Source organism: Astatotilapia calliptera, chromosome 12 (assembly GCF_964374335.1).
Source record: "Astatotilapia calliptera chromosome 12, fAstCal68.1, whole genome shotgun sequence".
Taxonomy (NCBI): domain Eukaryota; kingdom Metazoa; phylum Chordata; class Actinopteri; order Cichliformes; family Cichlidae; genus Astatotilapia; species Astatotilapia calliptera.
Genome location: NC_137433.1, coordinates 6223409 through 6244251, shown reverse-complemented (window position 1 = coordinate 6244251; position 20843 = coordinate 6223409).

Genomic DNA, 20843 nt, shown 5'->3' with positions numbered 1-20843 from the left:
AATGCGGTCGAGCAGACTCACCATCCACATCATCTCGCCGTTGAACTCTGAGAAAAAAAGAGTCTGCAGGGTCCATGTTCTGGTTGCGATCTTCTGTTATGAGTGGCTGTGTGCAGACAGGAATAGGACCCAAGGTGCAGACTCCAGAGACAGTCGTGAACTCAAAACAGCTTTAATGTAAATGTTGCAGCTTTAAGGCAGGGATGACTCCTGGAGTTGCTTTCTCACTGCATATGCTTTATTTCACAATCAGATCATAACAAAAACATACAGCAGCTCCTCTCCAACTCCTAGCCCTTTGCTGCGGTGGAAAAAGAACGACTCCAATCCCCTTCAGGGAACATACGTACAAAAGAGTTTTCCTGACACACCAATGGGGTTCAATGCCATCTTGTAAATATGAGTACACTGGCAGAATAACAGTTCAAATGAAAAATATACCAGAACAAACAAGCAAACAAAAAAGAAGTGTGGGGTACCTTTGAACCAATGAACAAAGTATAACAATTTATACTTTTTAACATAACCCGGCCCCGTCAATATGTGTATCTCTCACACTCTCCCCCACTCGAGAAATGTCGTCCCGACATAAATGTACCTTTTAATCTACAATCCATAGGGAACAATAGAATGGCATGGACTATTTACCAGGTTACATTACACCTTTTTTTTTTTTTTTTAAGTTACTCAAACTACCGTGCACTGTAGTTGTGTATACTCCTGATCTAATCAGTTTAGCTTTTTTTTTTTTGTTTTTAGTCCAACATTCAATCTATCAAATTACCATGCTATTTGTACTCTCCTGTAAGGGCATTAACTTTGTCCACATTTCATCTGAACACTAAGCATCTTCCCTTTACTCATACACATGTTCGGCCTGCAATCCATGTGTCACAATATTTCAATCAACATAGGTACATTTGTTACAATCTGAAATAGGGGTACCAAGTGTAAACATATCTTCCTCTTTTACCAAGGTCGCCAGTAACCTTGAATATTCACACATTTGGTGGCCACTATTCTTTCTTCAAGACTTGGTTGTCCAAGTTTACTATAGGTCAAAGTCTGTGGTCTCCTCCTTTCTCTCTTTGGGTATGGACTTGGCTGGTCTGTTTCCAAAGCCTCTTCGACATCAGAGCTGCTGTCCACCTCCCCTGCACCCACAATAGCCACATCCTCTGGTTCCATATTGTCCATTTTCTCCTCATCAGCTTGGCTGGGGTCCCCCTGGCCATCTCCTGACATGTGAGGAAGCTCATCTGGCTCACCCCCGTCCCTTAGTGGCATAAACTCTGCCGCTGTGGGGTCCAATGTAGGTGAACACTGAGGCTCAGGATAAGGCCAGGTGAAAACCGCATCAGAAAACTCATCTGTGTCCTCCTCCTCCTCACTCCCCACTTGTGTCGGAGTCATGCATGTTTGTTTCCGTTTGTTATAATGTCTTTTCCTTGTTTTAGTACTAGTTACAGTTGCCTCCTTATCTGCTGGGAGCGGAAGAAAATCGCAAGGCAACAACATATTCCTGTGCAAAATCCTTGTCCTGCCTTTACCATTCTCTGGCTCTAACTCAAACACAGGACTGTCCTCTCCCTTTTGTCTTTTAATGATGTAGATGTTGTCTTCCCAATAGGAGCGGATTTTACCTGGCCCACCCCTCTCCACAACATTTCTAACAAGGACACGACTCCCTATTTGAAGTGGTGGACCATGCACACTTTTGTTGTACTGCCTTTTACCTCGGTCAGCTGACTTAGCTGCATTTTTGGAGGCGACAGTGTAAGCTTCAGCCATTCTCCTTCTCCATCTGTCCACATAGTCCTGGTAGGAGCCTGAACTGTCCTCCTGCTCAATGCCAAAAAGAAGGTCAACTGGTAACCGTGGTGACCTACCAAACATTAGGAGAAAAGGAGGGTAGCCAGTGGCCTCATTAACAGTACAATTGTAGGCATGTACAACTTTATGGAGGTGGCTTTTCCAGTCTCTTTTCTGTTCCTCTGTTAGTGTTCTTAACATCGAGAGCAAGGTCCTGTTGAATCTTTCGGTCTGCCCATTTCCTTGTGGGTGATAAGGAGTAGTGTGTGACCCTTTAACACCAGCCAGTTCTTTTAAATGGTGCAATAGTCTATTCTCAAACTCTCGCCCCAAATCGTGGTGTAGTTTTTCTGGAAAACCAAACCTGAGACAATAATCATTGAATAGTTTTTCTGCTACAGTCTTAGCTGACTTATTTGTAGTTGCGTAGGCCTGAGCGAAGCGGGTGTAGTGGTCCATAACTACAAGTATGTATTCACACCCCCCCTTGCATTGCTCCAGGTGCAAAAAGTCAACTGAAACCAACTGAAATGGATGAGTGGTCTCTATGCTCAACATAGGTGCCCGTGCCTGTCTGTTTGGCTTCCTCTGTTTGAGACACTCACAAACATTACTGACAAAGTGTTCAATGTCTCTTTGCATCTTAGGCCAGAAGAAACAATCCCTAATTACATTTAGGGTCCTTTCTGATCCCAAGTGGCCCATCTGTTGGTGTAGTTCCTTGAGCACTAGTGGGTGGTAAACTGAGGGGAGAACTAGTTGTTTTTTGTGTCGAGTCTCTCTGAACATAGTTCCATCCTCTCTGATTTTTAGTTTGCTCCACTCTCTAGCCAATGCTTTAAACTCAGTGCTCTCAGTTTTAATTTCCTGTGTGGTGGGCCTTTTGTTTTGCACTACAGACTCGTACATTTTACCTATCACGGGGTCTTGCCGCTGTGCTGCACAGATTTCCTCTCTCGGTATTGGCTGAATCATGTCCAGCAGTTCCTCTGCTTGTGTTTGATGCTGAAGGGTGTGGAAGGAGACAGCGTTAAACATTAGAGCTTCTGTTTGCTGCACTAATATGCCCTGCTGTGAGGCTGCAACCACGTCCTGGCTAACCGTCTGTGTACAGCAGTTCATATAGTCCTCAAAATCGAGGGGCATCCTGGATAAAAAATCTGCATCTGCATTTGTTTTTCCTGGCCTGTATTTTATCGTAAAGTTGAAATCTGCGAGCTCAGCCACCCAACGCTGACCTGATGCATTCAACTTTGCTGTCGTTAACACATAGGTGAGTGGATTATTATCTGTATAAACCACAAAAGATGGCGCATGCAGCAAATAATCTCTGAAGCGCTCACAGACAGCCCATTTGAGAGCTAAAAACTCCAGTTTGCCAGCATGCATATGGTAATTTTTTTCTGGCGGCGTTAACGTTCTAGATCCATAAGCTATGACTCTTAACTTGCCATTACTGCGCTGGTAGAGCACTGCTCCTAACCCTGCTTGAGAAGCATCAGTATGAAGCACAAATGGTTGGTTTAGATCAGGGTAGCCTAGGATCGGAGGACTGGCCAGTTTATTGACTAAGTAAGACAAAACCTGATGGTGTGACTCTGTCCATTTCACAGGGGCTGATGAAGGCAACTGTCCTTTAGCCTGTTTGTTTTTCTCCTTCCTTCTCTTGTTCTGTGTTTTTAAGTCCTGTGGGCTACTTTTAGCATTTGTTTGGGCTGCTAGCAGTTCATACAAAGGTTTGGCGATACGTGAAAAGTCCTGTATATAGGCTCTATAATAAGATAGGAAGCCCAAAATCTGTCTCACTTCCCCCACTGTACTAGGGTGTTTCTCTTTAAGTGACATCACGGAGGCGACTTCTGCTGGATCCATACTATGGCCATCTTTTGACACCACTCTACCCAAAAACCTGACCTTAGGCTTGAACAGTTCACATTTCTTAGCAGTAAGTTTGACCCCATGTCTCTGATACCTTTGTAGCACGGCTCTTACATGCTCAACATGGTCCTCAAAAGATTTACTGTGGACCAAATTGTCATCAAGGTACGGTAGACAGATATCATCACGCAGACCCCAAAGACACTCCTCCATGCTCCTCTGGAACTCTGCTGGGGCGGAGCTGAGTCCAAATGGGATTCTAACCCACTGGTATAAACCCCAGGGGGTGATGAATGCAGTGAGTGGCTGACTGTCTCCGTCTAGGAATCCTTGATGATAAGCCTTTCCCTGGTCTAGTACTGTAAACCAGGAGCTACCAGTAAGGCTGTCCAACATGTCCTGTATCCTGGGAATAGGATGTCTGTCAGGCACCGATTTGCGATTAAGTTCTCGATAATCCACACAAAGTCTGAGGTCACCGGACTTTTTCCTAACACAGACTATCGGTGACGAATAAGGCGACTTGGATTTTGTAACCCACCCCCTATTGATCAAGTCTTGCAGGTAAGCTTTTACTTCCTGATGCAGAGGTTTAGGCACACTATTGTAAGTCTTTTGAACTGGTGTTTGGTCGTTGAGGGTGATGTGCATCCGAAGGCTAGGAATGCAGCCTACATCATTTTCGTCTTTTGCAAAAGCTTTGCATTCCTCCCTGAGCATCATCCTCACCGCCGACTGTTGGCCACTCGTTAGATGGTCTAGAACTACAGGGGGATCCCAAACACCACTTGTCTCACCTGTGGGGGTTAATGGGACTTCAACGCCTGCATCGTCTGCTGTTTTAGTTGTTGGAGTTTCTACAGGTTTTAGGGCAGCTGGGTATATTGCTTTTACGCCCTCAATGTGCCCCAGGACCACACGCGGATCTACAGTAATATTATGGCATGTGGTATTTGTGACAGATACTGGGACCATGGCTGAGTTGCCCCTTTTTACTTTAAACAATACTTCCTGCAAATGAAGCCCCTCAGGCAGGCTGGGGTTCAGAACAGGACAAAATAACATTACAGTGTCCTCGTCAGCCTGTATGCGTGTGCGACAGCAAATGGTAGTAGCTTCACTAGGGCCTAAAACAACTTTACTCCGCCCTGTCTTGACTTGGATCTCTTCCGCAGCTGTTCGATGTGTCTCTATCAACTGGATAAAAGTCTTAGCAGATCCGACGTCAATACCAAAAGCACTACTCACAATATTTGCAGCACAGTCACTGTTTTTAACACCCTGTTGTTTAAGTTGCTCGTTGATGATTTCTTCTATAACATTGTATCCAATAATGGGATCCTGAGCTACATTTGGGTCACTAGAGACCAATACGGGCACTAGGAGACTCGAGCTGGTCATCTCCACCCCCGTCAGTCTAAACTCTACAGGGACCCACCCCATAAATGGTATCTCTGTCTGATTAACTGCGAGCCCATTTAATGGTTCTGAACCTAAGAGTTCATCTATCCCCCTGATAGTGGTGTGAGGTAAGTGCTCGACTCTCCAGTTCTCATTTATTACGGTAGCCTGTGCACCCGTGTCCCACAATGCGGTGACTGGTACATTGTCAAAGGTGCATCTCACCATTTTTCGTCTACCAATCAGCTTCACTAATTTTTGTCCTTGCTTATCTGATAGAAGGTCAGAATATCCCATGTATGACAACCACCCCTTTTTCTCTCTTTCCCTCAAATGTTGTTCAACTAGCCTCACCGCTTTACATACATGTTTGTGATGGTGCCAGTGTTGTCCCTGACAGGCTTTAGAACAGTAACTGACAGATGAGCAGCCTGCACACCTCTGGAGTGGGGTGCTGACCGACTCTCTCTGGTGGCAGCAACCACAGCGGCGGGCGGTGGGGTCACTGCTGGTCCCATGGCAGTGGCCCTCTGGCGTTTCCCTGCAGCTGAAGTGGAGCTCGGCATCCTCTGGAGATGTGGCCAGGCTGGCCACACTTAAAGCAGTGGGTGCAGTTGTCTCCCTCTCCGTTGCTCTGGCAGGTCCTGCAGCCTTTCTTCCTCCGGGTACCCGCGGCAGCATCTGATGTCCTCTTTGTAGTCTGCGACTTGCCAGCGTTCAGGGAAGCGAGAACCATCTGCCTCACCTCTGCAACCTCGTTCCTCAGCTCTTTCACCAGGTCGTGCATTTCGGGTGGAGGATGATTTTTCTTGTCTTCCTTGGTGGCGGGGATCTGTGAGCTGCTGCGTGGTTCATCCCTAGTATGTAGCTCATTGATTCTTGGTGGTTTTGTATTGTTCCTCTTTAACTTGTTCAGTCTTTCTGTCTCGAGATTGGCAGCTTCATTTAGTTTCTCAATCAGCATTTCATCAGTCACATCTGGGTTGTCAAGAAGGGCTTTAATCTGGAACTTTATGTTGTCATTTTGCAGCCCAGTACCCACTGATCTCAAAAACTTCGTTTTTACCAGGTCCCGACTGTAGTGTTCTGCTTCTTTGTCCTTGGATGCGTACAGGAGGCGATCTTTAAGCTCAATGGCTCTGAATAAAAAGTCTTGAGCTGACTCTTTTGGATCTTGGGAAATATTTATCAGCTTTTGGTACAAATCAGATGTGTCATCTTCTCTGTAATGTCCTTTTAATATTGTCTTTAACTGTGTGAGTGTCAAATCAGTCTTTATTTCAAGCATATCACGCAGTTTGAGACCTGGATTGATGGCTCTTATCACTGCTTCAATAACTTCTGACTCCCTGTGGCCTTTGCGGAGTCCATTTTCCATCTGATGCAGCAGGTTGGTATAGGACAGCCGATCGCGCTGCCCTCCCTCACCTATTTGGCCACAGATGCGAAACTCCCTGCGAATTGTCACCTCTGGTACTTTAGAAGACGGCAGGTTCTGGCCGAGGCTCGGGGCAGCGTCCGCCATCTTGAGTTTCTGCCCTATCGCTCTAATTTCTTCCTGCAGCTCGTCATACTTGTCTCTTGCGTCTGAAGGGCGGGAAAAATCACTCTCGGCCGCATTGTCTTTAGCTTTATATTCGCCCAAAAACGATAAAAGTTCTTTCACAAACTGTACAGCATCGTCTGGTGTATAACTGTTTTCCACCTCGTCCAGTTTATGTTCTATAACTTTCATCAGTTGGCGTCTGGAAGTGTCTTTTGTAGGCTCATCTAGCGGTGTAGCAAAGCCTTTCACATTATAACCCACTTCTATGAGCTGATCACGACTTAGCTGGCAGAGTGTGGCGGTGATCTTATCTCGTAGGGCTTCTACCTCCATTGTGGGTACTCACAAGCTTGTCTTTAGCCCGTCAGATTTCAGGTCCGGTGCTTGGAGAAAGGTTTTTCTTCAGCGGTGCGGTAGCACTAACGTTAGCCGCTAATGGCGCTAACCAGGCTTCTGCTTCACTCTCGTGCTGGAAGTTCTTCAAACCTTCCTCCTGGCTGGCTCGCCATGATATGTTGCAGCTTTAAGGCAGGGATGACTCCTGGAGTTGCTTTCTCACTGCATATGCTTTATTTCACTCTCCAACTCCTAGCCCTTTGCTGCGGTGGAAAAAGAACGACTCCAATCCCCTTCAGGGAACATACGTACAAAAGAGTTTTCCTGACACACCAATGGGGCGTTCAATGCCATCTTGTAAATATGAGTACACTGGCAGAATAACAGTTCAAATGAAAAATATACCAGAACAAACAAGCAAACAAAAAAGAAGTGTGGGGTACCTTTGAACCAATGAACAAAGTATAACAATTTATACTTTTTAACATAACCCGGCCCCGTCAATATGTGTATCTCTCACATAAAACTCAAAATATAACATAACTGGAAAAAATCAAAATAAACTTTAAACCAGAGGACTGACAGAACACACAGCTAGGTAAATGGTAGATCGCAACACAGACACAGAGAAACACAGGGCTTAAATACACAGAGGGAGCAATCAGGGAATGGGTAACAGGAGGGAAACACAGCTGGGGCAAATCAGGCCTAACGAGACAAGGGGAAGCAAAACCAGATGCATTAACCTCAGACAAGGACCTTCAAAATAAAACAGGAAACATGGCACAGACTAAACTAAAGACACAGACTCGCACGCACTGCAACAGAGGGAACAGAGACGTGGGACCAGGGCAGACACAGACACTGACTGGACACGGGGATATAACAACTAAGGATACACAGAGACACGAACTAGACAAGGGGATACAGCTGACAGGGGAGACAGAGCAACTAGAGAAGACAGAGACATAAACCAAAAGACAGAACTCTAACAAAGAAACCAAAGACTAGAAATTATAAATAATAATAATAATACTCAAAAACCCTGGGTCAACGACCCAGGCATCCTAACAGTTTGCATCCATCCAGAAGTGCTTTAGCCATGATATAGATATATTACAATATATATTAGCAATAATATAGATATGTAAGTATATTACAGAAATGGGTCTATTATGGTATGTTATAATGTACACAGTATGAAGTATGTTATGAATATGCTATAACTATATGTACAGGCTGTGGTGAGTACAAGCTATGTACAGGCTATGAACAGGATATAAATATGAAAAACTATACAGAATATGAAATAAATAACTTTACAGAAATATGAGATATACAGATATACAGAAATGGGAACTATGCAAGTTGTAAACAGTTGTAGGATTAAAAATTATCGTATGTACAGAATGATCATTTACACAAAACTATACAGTAGTGCAGTTACGATAAGTGAGATATGTGGGTAATTTCTACAGAGGCTATGTAAAGTGCTAGTGGTTGTGAGTCCTCTTTGCTCTCTGCATAAGCTGGATAGAGACATTCAGCTGAGGGCAGAAGAGGCATTAAAAGCATTTCAGAAAATTATAACTAACTGAAGACAGAAAATGAAAGTGTCTCACGTGGAACATAGTTTTCTATTAAAAAATTAGATGGTAAGAGATAAATCTTTTAGACAGAGACGTGATGTGGAGTGAGTAGTGAAAAAAATACTTCCTGGATCCTTTTCTTTATCACATTTCTTTGGCAAAATTCATGACAGCGAAGGAAAGATGTCAAGGAGAGTTCATACTTAATAAAAAGACAAGTGAAGGAAGGAATATACCCCTTTTGGGTGGCTAAAAACTACAATTAGGAACACTTACGTTAGATGAAGATGATGATGAAATCTAATAATAATTGCATTTTTATTAGGCAGCCACTCATAGAGCTGAGAGCACATTAAACTAACAAATGTTGCAAAATACCTACCAGAACACAAGAATAATAAAAGGACCTGTGTAGGGGTTTACATATGTGCCTTACAAGCAAAAAATAACCAGTTTGATCCCAGCAGGAGACAGAAAACAATTTAGGGTTGTGTCAGGAAGGGCATCCAGCATAAAAATCTGCAAATCAAACATGCTGTGCTGCAGTACCTGCTGTGACAACCACCTGTTCAGCAGCTGAATGTAACTTTCTTTTAATAAGAGAGATACCACCATGGAACTGACTGGCTGATCATTTTGTTCAGCTGTGATCCTAATTGGATCAGCTCTTTGTTTGTTTTTGTTTGTTTTTAACGGGGAAGCCTCTGTTTCATGTCACAAAGCCGAACTTTGTCAGCTCAGTGGACTGATCAAAAAGCCTGAGGCCTGCTACGAATCAGGGTTTCGTCTCATCTGGGTTTTCTGTACTACATAGGTGGTTCACTTCTTACCAAGGTACATCGTCATGGTAACTAATGCTGCAAACCTAACCTGGTTTGCAGAAGACTAAGCAATTTTTCACCACATCAAGGTTCTGGGTTATTTGACACCTTTTGAGTTTGTGGTTGTAATATTTGGGTTGTGGGTTTTGATTTGTTTTTTGAGTATCGAGTTCCCTTTACTGTTTAGTTATATTTCTGTTTCCATTTTGTCCTGTTGAGCTGCTTGTCTCTCCTTCCCGTGGGTCATTCCATCTCTCTCCTGTCGGTCATGTCTATCTCATGTTCTCCCGCTCCCTCTCTCATCTGCATTTCCTGCTGTGTCAAGCTCATGTGTCAGTCTACATCTGTGTTTCCTGTTTTATTTTGATAGTCTTGTTGTCCATTTTCAGTGTATTTAGTTCTACTCCCCTGTGGCGTCATGTTCATTTGTATCAACTGTGTTTCCCACGTTTCCACTTCCCTCATTGCCCTTTGTGTATTTAAGTCCTCAGTCTTCCTTTGTTCATTGTCAGGTCGTCTTTTTATCTCCTCCGTGTTCCCAGTCCCTAGTTTTTCCACTGTCCCTGTCCTGTTAGTTTTTTTCCTAGTTTGGGTTTAGACTTTGTTTTTGGGTGCCCTATTTTGTACCTTCGTGTTTCGCCTTAATAAACAGCTTGTCTTTTGTTACTAAGTTCATGTCTCCTTGTGTTATCTGCTTCTGGGTCTGCTTAAATCAGTGGTGTCCAAACCCAGGCCTGGAGGGCCGGTGTCCTGCAGGTTTTAGATGTGTCCTTGATCCATCTCAGCTGATTCAAATGGCTAAATTACCTCCTCAACATTTATTGAAATTCTCCAGAGGCCTGAACTAATCATTTGATTCAGGTGTGTAGACCCAGGATGATATTTAAAAAGCTGCAGGACACCGGCCCTCGAGGTCTGGAGTTGGACAAGCCAATGAGAGCATTAGGAGGGTCTAAATTCTTTCAGTAGTGTGTAATTTCTACGTGTTTTTCTGATGACCCTCAGTGAGAAATACAGACCTTTTAGATTAAGCCGTATCCCTTTTGTTTTTCATGTTCGCAACAAAAAGAAACTTTCACAGCAATTTTATTGTTCAGTACAGATGAATATATGACCCTGAGACAAGACCTGTATTTCCACTTTTCTGCTCTTACTAATAAAACACTTGAAGAGCATTTATCATGCGCTTCCTCTCACACCCACTCATATCCTTGGTTTGTCTGCATCACTTTAATTCTTTTCATGTTTAATCTCTTTATATTTTCCCCATATAAATAACTTAACAATACTGAGGCTGCTGTTTGTTAAATGCCTAAATTGTTAAATTGCCCACATGCCTTGATTTTTCAGACTTCGATCATCCAAGCTGATAAACAACACAAAACGAGTCAAAAGCAAAATAAGCCATCGAGCAAGAGAAAGACACTCTGGGTGTGTTTAATTTGCTGTACAGTACCGCACTCAGCACCCAGGAAAAACTAATTCCACTTATCTAACCAAGTAAACACAAAACAAATGGCCCCCTGATGAGTAATTTGTAATTTGACCAGGTTAGTGCTCAGAATTTAACGTATTCAATCACCTCCGTGATCACTTCAGGACAATAATATATTTAAAAAAGAAGATATTATTTAAAGGAACTATTTAGTGATTAAACTCTAATGAAGTTGCATAGCAAAGTGGAGTCCCATGACGATAGGAAGGAAGACCTTTTGTCTCTTAACACCAAGCCAGGTGAGACATAATTTCTAACCATGACACATTTTTTTATCAGTTACCTTCAGGATGAATCACTCTGCACAGCTGATCATATAGCAGGCATTTCAACCAACCAACAGCATCTGGCAAACCAAGCACACCATTGTTTTTCTTGTGACATTACCAATAAGTTTGATGTGTCACATGGCCCTCTTCCTATTGAAAAAAAACAAAAGTTGTATCCAAGATGGCCGACTTCTAAATGGTCACCATGGTCACCACCCATCTTGAGGAGTTTGCCCCCTCACATATACGAAATGTGCCACAAACAGGACTTTAATATCACCAGCCATTCCCATGTTATTACGGTGTATCCATATAAATGACCCACCCTGTACTTCATTTGCATTGTACTTATAGTCTTTGAGTTTGTTACAGCACAGTGAAGGTAATGGAAGAAAATTGGAGGAAAATTGAAGAAAAAATAAATGAGTCATCCGACATCAGCATTACGACTTTGTCCTGGTTCCCTTATTGTAATTCCTTCACCAAACAGCGGTGAATCATACTGTTTCTGATAAAATGCTGTCAACCTTCAGATTGCTGGGATATATGGGATATATGTTTCACATCATTAGGAACATTTTTGAGTTGTTGTGTGAAAGAACTGCCTTCAGTAACAGTGTTTGATGTCTGCCTTCACTGGTTAGCAAAATGAATCACAGGAGTGCTACAGTGCAAAATATGCTTCACTGAGCGAAAATAAGTTTTCAAAGAAGACTAAATAAGGCTTGTCAGTGGTGTTATGATGATAATCTAATAAATGGATTGAAGATACTGAATAGTCAGCTCTTGAAGGACATTCAAAGGTCTTATTGGATTTTTCTGTCTTTCGTTCCGTTCAGTGTCAAGTTGACTCCATCACTGCTTCAACAATGTCGAGGTTCTTGATGTTTCTTCTGTGGAGGTCATTACATGACTGATAGTGACTTAAAAATTATCATTCATCGCTCCATATGACCGACGGCCACTGATTCTCAGCCCAGTTCTTCTCAGTCCACCCCCCAATGCAGTCTATTTCTAACGAGGCTCTCAACAGTAGATGGATCAATTGAAGGACCACATGGATCTCAGGTCTTCAGTCAGGTCTTTGAGGGTTTGTTTGTTTTGTTTTTTTCAGATACTGCTCATCTGCTATAAATAGGCTTTTTAAAATGTGTCTGAAGATAGAGCTTAAAATTGGTTCTGTGCTAAGGTATTTTCTATGTGTAGACACAACACTGGTTTAGCTCACGAGTTAGTTGTCATTTCTATGCTTAATGATTCATAGATTAGTGTTATTTATTTTATTTTATTTTTTAAAAACAGCATGGTCAGGTCCAAGACCTGGAAATGAGTTAAAAAGCAGTCAAAGTCCAAAGAATAAAACTGAAAGATCTTCAGAAAGCCTGAAGGACTATTGCTTATGACTGTTCTAAAACCTACGAGAAAGTCCGGCTCCTTGGAAGCAAAACATAAAGAAATGATGGGTGCCTTAAGACTTTTGCACAGTATTGTATGTTCCAATAACATTTCAGAACGACGTTACTTTCCATGTTCTTAAAACATTTAAAGAATGTCTTTACTTATCTTGTAGCCTTAGAAAAATCCTCAAATGGTCATGATATAGGGGTCCTTCAAAATCCTTTCCTTTAACTTTGATATATATGACAATTTAATGCTTAACGTTTGCTTCAAACCTTTAGGCTATCGGAGAAAAAGATTTCTGTACTGGTACCATTAGGCAGTCTGTGCATAGAGGACAGGCTCCTTTCTCTGTGGTGTTTACACCATTCTAAGGCTCCCTATCTATTACCTGGGATCTGACTATTTTTACATAGGAGAACATTTTTAAAAAATGTTTTTGTGACAGTCTTTTAGCACCACACTATTTGATTTCAGATCTGCAGGAGCATGTAGGACGATTTGAATCCTCTAATCTTTTTTTAAAACATCCCAGTACATCACAGCATAGGCTGTCTGACAGAGTCTTTTATCTGGGTTCTTTGTGTATGATGTGTATTTGTAACACAAGGCATAAGGAAATGGAGGAGGAGATACTCTCATCTGCAAAGGTTTGAATAATTATACATGGTCATGAAACAAGTCAAACAGATAAACAGCAGGAAGTAAGTATTCAAACTCTGGAATGTGTTCAGCAATGAAAATCCCAAATGTAACAGTAAACATATACAGTGTAACAGTGTATGTCAGCTACACAGCACCTCAGCAAATTCAAATTGGGTGTGCCTCTAATTTAAAGTGAGGGTGGCTAGTTGGACATTTGAAAATGATAAACCTATCACCATAAAATAATTACGTCACACTTACTAAACGTTTTTTTTTTCTTTTTAGCATTAGTTCTTGTTTTGACCCCAAATCCTCCCCGGTTTGGTCCAGGTGTCCTACCTTATGCTGAGCACTAGAGGGGTAAGACGGCAGGGTGGCTCCATTAGAAGTTAAGTCTGGTTTTCAAGAAGGAAAGAGAGACATCCATGAAAGAAACTGCTTTACTTTCCTAGTATTAGTTAGTGTTCTTGGTTTCTAACAGAAAATAATGTGTTTGTGTTATTTTAGCCAACATGGAGTCAGTGCAGACAGACCCTTTGTACATATCTATATTAAATCACTTATCTGCTGACCTGCTACCAGGATACAAAGATCAAACCTTTGGCTTAGGCTTATCTGTCCCACCCCATCTCCCAACACCCACAAACATGACACTGAACCACAGATATTTGAAAAAGAAGGTGACTTCTTCTATGTTGATAACTTGTCTAATTGCAGGAGGCCCCTTAGGAACTTTTTATTTATTCTATACAGTGCTTATTTAGTATTAACAATACATTATCACTATAAACCACATAAACAGAGATTTTTTTTGCTCTGCATATATACGCACACTGCCTATAACTGTAGGTGGTGCAAGCTTTCAGTAAGCTAAATTATATTAAAATCAATTTGAGATCCACTATGTCTCAGGACAGAGACATACAAGTGGGCGATAATTTGTATGAAAATAGATATTCAACTTATTATTCATATTAATATAATAATGCATTTAGTTCTATTTGCCAATAGTTAATATTATAAATAAATGTTTAAGCAGTAAAAAATGTGTTTACACCGCTTTAATTTACTTCAATGATCATGTCGGAGTCCAATGATATGAGAATGTCCTTATCAGTTTCCATCAGCATAAACATCTCCAGCCTGTTTGCAGACAGCTGCTTCGGAGTCTGCTTTTAATGAACTTGAGTGTAGACAATGTTCTTTCACAGGCAAGTGAGGAGAGGGTCAGCAGGTACAGCCCAAAGAGACGACAGGCATCAGACAGCATGTTGAACTGCCTGAGAATTTGATAGCTGCACAGTCTGCAATTTTTGCAAGAATCATAGCTTTTGGTCACAATTCCACTTTCTTCGTCCCATTCTTCGTCCTTTGCTCTTCTGGTCCTGTAGTCATCTTCATGTGTTGTCTTAAGCCTTTCCCACTGTCCAGCAAAACTTTTCAGTTCTGACTAAAGGTTATTTACTGTAGCTCTGCTGTCAAATTGGAGGACACATGTTGCGATTTTGTTACTAGGAAGAGAAACTGTTCTGATCTGGCTAAACGTACATTGTTGATTTTGAGTTCACAAACACAAAGACTAACTACTCCTGAAATTTTGGAGATCTTAGCTCTTATACAGTAAAGTTACAGTGGGAAACAAATAATATCAGGCTGATCCTGACAAAGTTTGTTCCTCCTGTCCAAATCACGGATAAACAGTATCCCACAGTTGTTTATGTTTTTAAACCCAATTTGGACAAAGAGGCATTTACTTGAAAAATGTATTGATAGCGATGTTGAATATTATTACAAAGGGAAAAACAACTACACAGTAAATAATTAAACTATAAAGATGTTTGTTTGTTTTTCTGTTACATCCACACGTACACGTAGATTTTGTTGCTAGGTGACCTCCGTAAACACCACAGCGAAGCCGAAGGGAAAATACAGACCGAGGGAGGAAACACAGACACATATATACACACCGGCAGGTCGACCAGTCGGGGCACCGTCCGACCCTGACAGAAAAAGACACAAAGGTGGAGTTTTTATGTGTCTTTACGTTGCAGCTGCCTCTTCTCCTCTCATTCTCTCCCCTCCCTCTCCTGTTGCTACTTCAATCATGAAACTGATCAATGATCAGCTGATCGGCTTTTCTCTCTTGTTTGTTTATCGCCCACTTTGCGCCAGAAAGAGGAAACCAGCGGATGTCGCGCTAAACAACAGCGGTACGTTTAAGCTTGATCAGCTGTTATTAGAATTTATTTAATATTAATTTCTAGTGTCAGCTGATGTTTGGAGCCACAGCTGTAAAGCTGCTGGTCATGATGTCGGTTTGGTTATCTGGTGAGAGGGAAACATGAAGATGAAACCAGGAGATGTCCTTACTGAATCATCAGAGCTGAACAGGTGATGGAGAAACAGGTTTACCTTTTAGGTGACATGAATGAGTTGAAGGGAAGTTATGAACTGTTTCTGAGAGACAAATAACACCAGGATCCTTTTTTACACAGCTGACAGCTGGTAACTGTGCAGGGGCGGGTCTAGCAAAGTGTTGCCAGGGGGGCCATGTAGGGCATTAACAGGGAAAGGGGGGCACAAAGAAATACTTTTCTTTCTTATTCTCATTTAAAATGTCTCGCTTTTAATAAATAATTATCTGAATCTTACAGCCAAAGTTTTTATCTGATGTAACATGTATAGAAATCATACATATACCAACAAAACAGCGTACATCACTGTCACAACAGCATCTGTTTTCATTCAAAGGCTTTGTGGCTTTTCCTATAATACTTGGGGGGCCGGTCTCTAGTCAAAATGCCCGGGCTGATTTTTTTGTCCCAGTCCAGCCCTGGGCACGACACGCAGTGAGTTAATCTGAGAAGGTGCATTAAAAATAAATGGCCGGGCCAGCGGTGCACATCGCAAATTAGCTCGCATAAACACATTAATTGTGCCGCTTCTGATGGTATCTTAGCTAACAACTCCAACTACCAGATTCAACTTGTAATTGGCTAAAAATAACTTAGCCTACCGATGAGAGTGTCACGGTCCTGAGTCTGTGGACTCAGTGTTTTTCTGTTTGTATTAGTTATCTTTGTTTTCATGATGTGTTTTGATTCTCTTGGGTTTGATTTCTGTCACTGTATCCCCTAGTTTAGTCCACGTCTGTTCAGTTTCCTGTTTTACTTTGAAAGTCTGTGTATCTACCATGTCTCACCCGTGTGTTCTCCCTGCTGTCCATCGTCATTCTCCTCTGCTCGTTCTCATTCAGGTTTGTGCTTTGTAGTTTAGTTATTTTCCAGTCTAGTTTAGTTCGTGCTCCGTTTGCTGTTTGTCCATATTTATTTCGTGCTCAATAAACCACCTTCACACCCTCACGACTGCCTGCGCTTGGATCCTCCCTCATTTATTATTTTCACACGGCTTATCCCACTCGCCGTGACAGAGAGGGACGTTGCTAGCTGGCAGTTTTTTCAAGCGATGTTAAAATTTCCACATTCTGACACGCAGTGTGCGCAGCATCAGCACAACATAAATACATGGATACATCCGAACACTCGAGTCAGAATTCACAATGTGTTTTCGGGACTTTCAGGTCTATGGACCAATGTTTTCTTTTCTGATCAAACCAGAAAGCTTTAATGAGCAGCTGGATTTGTCTCACATTAACTGGCTGAGTTAATGCAACATCGAAATGCAGTGGATTGAAATAAAAACCTTGACTCTGTGGGGGTCAAAGTTTGCAGAACTACAAACGCAGCTGGAATCCATAGCTGTGCGTGTTCATGGAGCTTGCATTTTTGCCTGCTGGACATCACTACCTGACAAGTTTAACTGCAGAGGCCTTATTGACAGTATTTGGCTCTACATATCTGTGTGAGCAGATTTTCTCTCACATGAGTGTCCTCAGGTAACCGTCTGAATGCTGGACACTTGCCTCTGTCAGTGCGCCACAGGGTGGCTGTGGCTACAATGTAGCTGCCATCACCAGTGTGTGAATGTGTGTGTGAATGGGTGGATGACTGGATATGTAAAGCGCTTTGGGGTCCTTAGGGACTAGTAAAGCGCTATATAAATACAGGCCATTTACAGGCCATGTAAGTGTGTCTCTGAGTGGGAGACCAGAGATCACATTAACATGTATCTCTGTATTAACAAACATGCCATATTGGCCCAGTTCATTTTTCTTATCATTGTTGTGAGGAGAACGTCAATAGCATTTGCATTTTCTGTTGTACAGTTCATTTGCTGTTATGGATAAAAAGTGTTTTTTCTTTTGTTTCAAAATAGCTGATAACTATTCGCTGATAGCTGCCAACATCTGCGAACAAATATAATTCTATAAAGTTGTTCTATATAGTGTGTAACTGTTAATATAGAGTGTTATTAAATTTATTGCTAATGCAGTCATATGGTACACTGACTTCTGAGGAAATTTTAGATTGTACTCATCAACAGAAAGGTTGCCTACCCCTGCTCTATGGGCTCTAAAACTTGCCGTCTCTTTTTTACTTGTGCTCTGTGAGCTGACACCTGACTGCAAGCAAACAAACTGCTCATGTTGCCTTTTGAGCACCTTAAGAAAAAACCTTCAGCACAGGTCTGATGTGTAGTGCTCTTTTCATGCTCCTCTGTGCACAGATGTACATGTCGCCAGTCAATCATGCCTGTTATAAATGTGCTGGTGTCAGTCTGCCTTGCAAATCCCAGACACACAAAGCAGAACAACAAATGGCGTTCTTTGCCATTTGTTGGTGCCATCTTGGTGCCATCTTTACAGCTATACACCCTCATCACAACTGCACTGCTGGTGTTCAGCTTCGGGTGGTAATAGATAAAATAAATAGACAGGCTGCAGTTCATAACTTGTTACCTGAAGTTCAGTTTCTCCTCCCCACGGGAACAGCGGCCATCTCAGGTCTCTCCTCCTGCCTCCCTTCTCCCTCATCCACATGCTGGCCTCCACCACTTGCTAATCTTACTGAATCTGTGGAAGCTCCACCATAACCACACATTTAGCAGCCTCTGTCTGAAGGGCTTGTTTCTTTTTGGCCCTAAATTTTTCTGCACCTCCTTTCCGTTATTTGTTTTCCATTTTCTTCTTCATTTTCTTTCAGAGCCATTGCCCAAGCAAAGGGGAGGGTACATCCGACCTCCTCAGCTGTAATTGGTCAAGCCCAGAGTCGATCATGACCAATTGGCCAATCCACCACCTTTCATTGTTTATACCGTTACAAAAAAAAGAGAGGGGAAAAACAACATCAGACCATAAAAACGAAAAATCACTATCAGCCGATGGCCACTCCAGCTGTGGTGTCTGCACAGTATTATACTTTAAGGCTGGCATATTTTGTAATATTAAAGTGGTGGGGCACAAAGTGATTTATTTCTCATGGGGCCCTAAATCCCCGGTAACCTTAACTCTTGTTTTGTGCAATTTCATCCAGGTAGCATTGTGCCTACATTCTGGTTCAGTCTAGTCCTTCAGTCTGCTCAATAAGAATACAGATGTGTCTGACAAAGAGATTGGGATAGCACTTTCCTAGACAGATCACAAGATCTTACAGTCAAACATCTCTACCCCTGCCAAGCACCTCAGGTTCTCTTCTCTGGTCAGTTCAGCTTCATCTGCACTATCTTCTAAAAACATTTAACCTGATGATCTCTACTGCCAGCATGATTTAGTGTAGTCGCCCTTTCACTCTGACCCCATTTTTCAGCCTTCTTGCACCATAGCAGCGTTTTCTTTGAAGACAGAATCAGGTCAGCAGGAGATTAACCCATTTTTGTGCTGACAGAAAAGCTTTATGTGCTTTGATGTTGGTGAAAGTCCCCAGGACTGTACTGAGGGGTTTAAATATTACTCTTCCAAAATATGTTTCTCATTTTTTTAATAATGACTGTAAAGGGTGCTTGCTAATGTGTTAGCCCAGCAGAGTTGCAATATTGTCATTGTACAAGTCATGTTAACATGTTACTGACATGCTTACTGACACCTTGTATCATATGAGTGAAAACATTGTTATATCAGAAGAGACGACTCCCATTATGACAGAAGTCTTTGTTCTAAATTGATGTTATTTTGGGACTTTAAGATAAGATAAGATAAGATAAGATAAGATAAGATAAGATAAGATAAGATAAGATAAGATAAGATAAGATAAGATAAGATAAGATAAGATAAGATAAGATAAGATAAGATAAGATAAGATAAGATAAGATAAGATAAGATAAGATAAGATAAGATAAGATAGAACTTTATTAATCTCTCGGGTGGATTTCTCTGGGAAATTCGGTTTCCAAATAGCACAGCACCAACAGAAGTTACAGAATGTGAGCAGAATACCATATATACACATATATAAATATAGAGACATATATAAATAAAAAGTATACAAAAGGGATAAATAGAATAAATAGGAATAAGAACACAAGGGAATTGCATATTTCAAGTCTTGAAGTCTATTGCACCGTTGGTTATTAACAAAAAGTATTGCACAGTGAAGAGGCACTACAGCTTAGTTGTTCCCCCCTCCTTTGTCCTCCTGTCTCCCCTCCCTCTCCCCTCCAGAGAGGAGTTAAACAGTTTGATGGCGTGTGGGACAAAGGAGTTTTTAAGTCTGTTAGTTCTTGTCTTGGGGAGAAGCAACCTGTCACTGAACAGACTCCTCTGGTTGTTCATGGCCGTGTGCAGAGGAAAGCCCAGCATTGTCCATAATGTCCAGCAGTTTTTTAGTGTCCTTTTCTCTGCCACTGTCACCAGAGTGTCCAGCTTCATGCCGACCACAGAGCCAGCCTTCCTGATCAGTTTTTCCAGCCTGGATGAGTCCTTCTTTGCTGGGGATGTCCTGCTTTTGAGAGAGGGGTTGGAGGAGAGGGGTGTCATGGTGTCAGGAAGGGGGGGAAGCAAGGGAGGTAGGAGAGTGGGAAGAGAGCTCTGTAGTAAAGGTGAGGATGGGGGGGTTGTGGGCTGGTCAAACCTGTTGAAGAAGTTGAGTTCGTTTGTCTTCTCCACAGTCCCCCCCCCCTCCCCCACCCCCGACTGTGCTGTTCTTGGTGTTGTGGCCTGTGATGCTTTTCACACCATTCCAGACCTCCCTCATATTGTTCCTCTCCAACTTCTGCTCCACCTTCCTCCTGTAGGTGTCCTTTGCTTCCCTCAGGCAGCGTTTCACCTCCCGCTGTGCTGCTTTCATCTCCTCCTTCACTTTGCTCCTGAAAGCCTTCTTCTTCATGTTGAGGACAGCTTTGACTTCCTGTGTTACCCACGGTTTGTTATTAGGATAACACCGTACCGTCTTAGCAGGGGCGACCGTGTCCACACAAAAGTTGAGGTAATCTGTCAGACAGTGTGTCGCCCCTTCTATGTCCTCACCATGTGGGCTCAGGAGCACATCCCAGTCTGTGGTGTCATAACAGTCCCTCAGAGCATCCTCCTTTTCTCAGGTCCATCTCCTGATGGAGCGTGTTGTGACAGGCTGCCTTTGGACGAGGGCTGTGTATTGTGGCTGTAGGTAAACCAGGTTGTGGTCTGACTTCCCCAGTGGGGGGAGGGGGGTGGCTCTGTATGCATCTCTCACATTAGCATACAGTAGGTCAATTGTCCTGTTTCTCCGTGTGGGACAATTCACAAACTGGTGCAAAGCAGCCAGAATAGAATCCAGTGTG